Below are 5,421 nucleotides of genomic sequence, written 5' to 3' on the forward strand. Positions count from 1 at the left end.
CAGACCTATTGTGAGCTCTTTCTGTGTACTGACAAGCTGAAAGTTTTTACTCGGTAGCACTCCTTTTTTCACCAATATTTCCACGATATCATTTTCCGAACAATCGAGTAATGTCATGACTGCTCGAAAGTAGGTGTTCAGCTTCAATCGTATCTGTGTCCTTTCCAAAGATAGGCAAGTGGATTTCACCGAATAGACTTTGCTAAACTCCTCGATTCCGTGCAACTCCAACACTGGTATTATGCATATCGGCAGTCTGTAGTTTAACGTGGGATTCGACTGCATGTATCTACCCTTCTTTATGCGCTCGGTTAGAGTTGCGAAATGTTCTGGTACTAATGTTTTCAATATTTTGAAGTAGCACATATCAATCTTTTCATCGGCAACAGAAAACATCAAGTCAACATATCGTTCAAACGCAGCTAGTGTCGGTTCATCGAGAAACACATGGTCCAGCGTTGGCTTGTAGTTCAAGTAGTCATACGGACTGTTAGTTATCGACGTAAAACGCAGTCCCTCGACATCTGTGAAAGGACATGTAACGCTAAACATGTACTTCTTTTGGTGACCATTCGCATTGAAATTTCTTTTCTCACGAATGAATTTTTCGCACAATGTTTGGACCGACATGTTGTCGCTTCTGTTGTCAGATTGTAAATGAGACACATTCAGTTTTTGTTGCAGTATTTATACAAGTCGTCGTATTACAAATTCCATGATAAAAACCTAAATTGTTGAATTTGAATAACAGAAATGGCTCGTTGCATCGAAAGGAAAGGCGAAAGCAAATTGAATACACTCATCAAAGCAAACCAACCCGAGTTGCTAGCTACACACATTAATCAAAACTTTGGTTTCGATTCATCGTGTTACATTGTTATCAAAGAAAAACATGTTTTGCCTGTTAATTTCACACAAACAGATTTAGAACAAGTTGTCATTCATAAATCAAAATCTGAATTCATACAGTTTGTGAAGCTCAGGTTTAGTGATTCTAAAAGCAATGGGTTTGATTTTCTGCTTTGCGAACAAACCGATTACGAAGATAACTACGGCAATGAGGTTCATCAGTGTCACCTTTATTTTTCAAGAACATGTACCAAAGATATGGCAGCTACGAGCTATTACTTGACACAAGCCTTAAGTATGATTGGAGTACTAACATTTTCAAAGAATACGCATGACAAACTGGCTTCGTGTCTAATCAAACGTTATGGTCAAACACTCGTACCCAAATGCACTACTGATTTTTGGAACAAACAGCTTGACTCATTTCGCATGAGAAGCATTCTTGAGGTCTCGCAGCAAGATGACTCAGCGACACTTCGTGATGAAATTGAGCGTTTGGTGCAAACAAAGTACAACTTTGTTTCTTGTCAATACAATACTGCAAACAAAATTCTCAATATTCTGTACACGAACACAAGTGACAACAACTTTGGGTTAGTGGTTCTCAAACAGTCGCTGAATATAAAATGCGCTACATGACTATTGATTCAAATCATTTTTGATTTAAACACCAAAGCGACAACATGTCTGTACCAGCAAATAAATTTCAAGTTCCACAGACTGAGAATTGGGACTTAGAAATAAGCCAGTCCGAGATGAAAAGTAAGTTGTGTTGATAAGATATTGTGTTTTCATAGCAGTTTTTATTGTAAGCATTGTTCATTTAGTTGTTAACTTTTGCTTTTTCTGTTTCAGAAAATACCAGCATCGGGGTGGTAACTCCAAAAACGAAAACCGAAGACTGGGAAGCTGAAATTGCGGTGGCGAAACGTCCTCCATTCTTTCTCAGCGTGGGCAAAATAACACAGCGACGTATAAACCGAATGCACCGATGCTGGACCTGTCACTGCGTGCCTGTCAATTGTCGATGTGCAAAATATTGAATAAACTTGTTGAAACGTTAACATGTGTTTGTTTGTTTGGTAGAAAATGTTATATAGGTAGTAACTTGAAAATTGATTCTATACACCTAAACAATGCTAGCCGTTGAACTCAAAGATTTGGGATTTTTTCGACATATGTTGCGTTTGAATATTGAAAAGTGGAACAAAGCTGTCGAAATGTACATCATGGATCTCTATCCAGATGTGAAGTTTACATTTTCGACGCGAGATCAATGTTGGAAAGCGACAGATACGGAAATTGTGTACTATGTCGATATTGAGGTTATTCTGATCAATCCGAAATATGATTTGTGCTGGACACACCAAGATCCCACAAAACGACTTCAAACCATTAATGGGATTTTGTTGAGCTCAAAAGCCAAGAGAACAAAACTCGTAACGTTTGACCAAGAGTATTTTTGAGACAAAAAATGTATAAAGATGTTGAAATAACCAATTGCATGTGTAATATAATATCATATCATATCATGGATGATACCGACGCTTTTTGCACGAATGAAACAAGTATGTTCATGAACAACTATATCGACAGACTGAAAACGTTTGAGCATTGGTCTCCCCAAATACAACCAAACAAATACCAGCTTGCTTCTTGCGGGTTGTACTACTTGGGACAACACGACCGTTGCAAATGTTTTCGTTGTGGCATTGTGTTGTATCATTGGAAATCTACAGACGATGTTTTCTTGGAACACCATAAACATTCACCACATTGCCAGTTTTTGCGAATGGTGGGTCCAGGAACAAGACTATTGATAGACACATGAGTATGTTTTGTATGATCGTGTTGTAAATAAATATCATGAACCGTTTAATTTGTTTTGTTCTTGTTCTTGTAGTAACATATACTTATTCATGCAACTACCAAACGCAAAGTTGAAAAACAAGTACTATTGTGTGCACGAATGTTTGATTTCGCTATTGCGTTAGTTATTGATATAACCCAGTGTCGTATGTTTTCTCAAACTATATTATCCAACTCTAATCAAAGCAAATACAAACAACTATGTATATGTAGTTTCAAACGATTTTATTCTGCAACAATCAATATTTCAAACATTCAATCTTTCGCAACAACAACGTACAACAGTTTACATAGTCCACTAGATCAGCCCACATAGTCCACTCGATCAGTCCATCACAGATGCAAAAGCCTCGCTTCTCTGTTTTGGCCGTAACCCTGAATTTCGCCACACCATTCGCAGCGATCGTCGATCCGCGTACATGACACACAGCTGAGGGCCTCGCATCTACGGCAAAAGTTCACCATCGAAAAAAAGTTTTTGCACGTATGACACACAATCACTAACGTAGTGTCGTAAACAGTTGGCAGCATTTCGCCCATGCTCTTAATCCATTTGTTACAAGCTGCTTTGTTGTTTCCAGCTAACGACTCATTCTCACGATGCTTATTCTGCCTCTCTAACCATGCCTGGAAACCTCCACTTTTCTCCACACCTGACATCCATTGCTCGCAAGCTTTTCTGTCACTCATTATGCGTGTTGTTCGTTCGGTTTCAAAAATCGAAATGATTCAAACACAAGCAATTCGCCCTTTTATAGTATGCCGTTATTCAACTCAACAGCATAAAACTCGAAATGCATGTCCCTTCCCCAGAACATGAAATTTCACAAAGTCGACAAAAGCCCCAATTGTATGTAAACAAAGTGTTTTATGTTTTCATCGACGAGTATTTTTATCAACAAGCCGAATTTTGCGGAATATGCGGTGTCATTAGTTCTAGAAAAGATAGTTTTAATTCATGCTTGACAAAAAGTTTGTAGTTTACTTTGCTTTTTGGAAAAATACAACGTTCAAAGATATGAGTTTCATCCGAACCTTCCGAAAAATGGGTGTTGTTCTATGTACAGTATCGATACATGTATGTGAGGCATTTTCAGGCTTTCTTTCTTGGATTGAGAGTTCAAGAAACGATGAATTTTGTCAAAACATGGTTACGATTACAAGAAAGTACCACCAAAATATATTTTTTGTTTCATGATAGACAAAACCGTGTATTGTTGAAATGTCAACACATCTCAAATGTAAACAAAGAAAAATGAAGTACATGATAAATCATATTGTGTAGATTTTTGTACCAAAGTTAAATGCTCTTAACAAAATGTGTTCTTTTATTCAAATGATTGTGATCACTGCTGTTTTATGTAAAATAAGTCAGTTTAGAACTTGATTTGTGTTGTTTTGTTTTCTTAGCTGCATCAGACTTTTTTGACTTGAATGTTATTTGTACACATCAAAATCTGCCATACAAAGTTGATTTCTAGAATGAATGAACAATCAGTATTTATTTGTAACTGTGTGTTGTTAACACTGTGATTGAATAATGTCACATTTGTCATAAGTTGAACAATTTCTCACCAGAACTTACATTTCAATATGATACTTTATGTGAAAGTAAACATGTGCACTAATTTGTCAGAATATTTGTCATTAAACTTCAAGGGTCAGTTTTTTTCATTTTTGAATCATATCAAACATATTCAACAATTTTTGAATCTATACCGCAAGTACCATTTCTGTCAAAAACTGCAAATAGAATCTGTTAACACACAAAACTACAAATTCTGCTTCTTTTACCAACATGTGAATGTTCAAGGTCACAACAATATTTGATTCAATTTCAACAAGCAAAACCCAATGGTTGCCTGTTTGAGTTATTTTTTTTAAGAAGTTCCTATGGTATGGATTTGTAAGTATCTAGAAGCAAAAATGGCATAACATTTGTGGGTTTTGCAAGTTAAAAAAAGTTAGTAACACAAAAAATGAAAATTTTGCATGTTGGTCAGTACAGTAACTGTATTGGACACAGATATTTTATCATGTTGTATTGACTGTGTAAAACATTTGTCATATGTTGAATAATTTCTTACCAGAATTTACATTTGAGTATGACAGTTTATGTGAAGAAAACATGTGCACTGATTTGTTTTCATATTTCTATGTAGGCTCACTTTTCATATTTTATCCATAGAATGCATAATTGCCCATTTCAAAGTCTTCTTCACAAAAATATTTGATGTCTAAAACTGCAAAAAAATCTATATACACACCAAAATGCAAATTCTGCTTTTTGCCAACATGTGAATGTTTGGTCACAACAATCTTTCTTTCAAGTCAACACAAATGTGTGTATCAACAAGCAAACCCATTTGTAAGTCTGTCCCGAGTCAGTTTTTATTATCATTGCCTATAGTGTATGTATTTGCAAATTTTTCAAGCAAGCACGCATAACAATTTCAGATGAAAGTGGATGAAAAAAAAGTATATGAATGCTATTTAGAAAAATATGGTTTTTTGTCAGCACATTCATGTCTGTCCACAAAACTCATTGTGTGTGTTTGTTGTGCAGTGATTCAGTCATTCACAAAGCGCATCTAACAGTGTCTGCTTGAGCTAGCAAGCACAACCACAAGCCATGTTTTGGTTCAGATTTGTTTTATTGAGGTCCATAAGAGAATATTTGAACATTTTGATACATGGCTCTCA

General features: G+C 35.9%; 1 long non-coding RNA gene across 1 annotated transcript; it reads left to right on the forward strand.

The window, feature by feature from the left end:
* The first annotated feature begins 1,309 nt into the window (after positions 1-1,309).
* LOC127872039 (uncharacterized) lies at positions 1,310-1,913 on the forward strand. The gene is made up of 2 exons (XR_008045704.1): positions 1,310-1,611; positions 1,705-1,913. It is a non-coding gene; the product is annotated as an uncharacterized LOC127872039 (long non-coding RNA).
* Positions 1,914-5,421: the final 3,508 nt, after the last annotated feature.

The sequence above is a fragment of the Dreissena polymorpha genome, chromosome 3, assembly GCF_020536995.1.
Source record: "Dreissena polymorpha isolate Duluth1 chromosome 3, UMN_Dpol_1.0, whole genome shotgun sequence".
In the NCBI taxonomy this organism is placed as follows: domain Eukaryota; kingdom Metazoa; phylum Mollusca; class Bivalvia; order Myida; family Dreissenidae; genus Dreissena; species Dreissena polymorpha.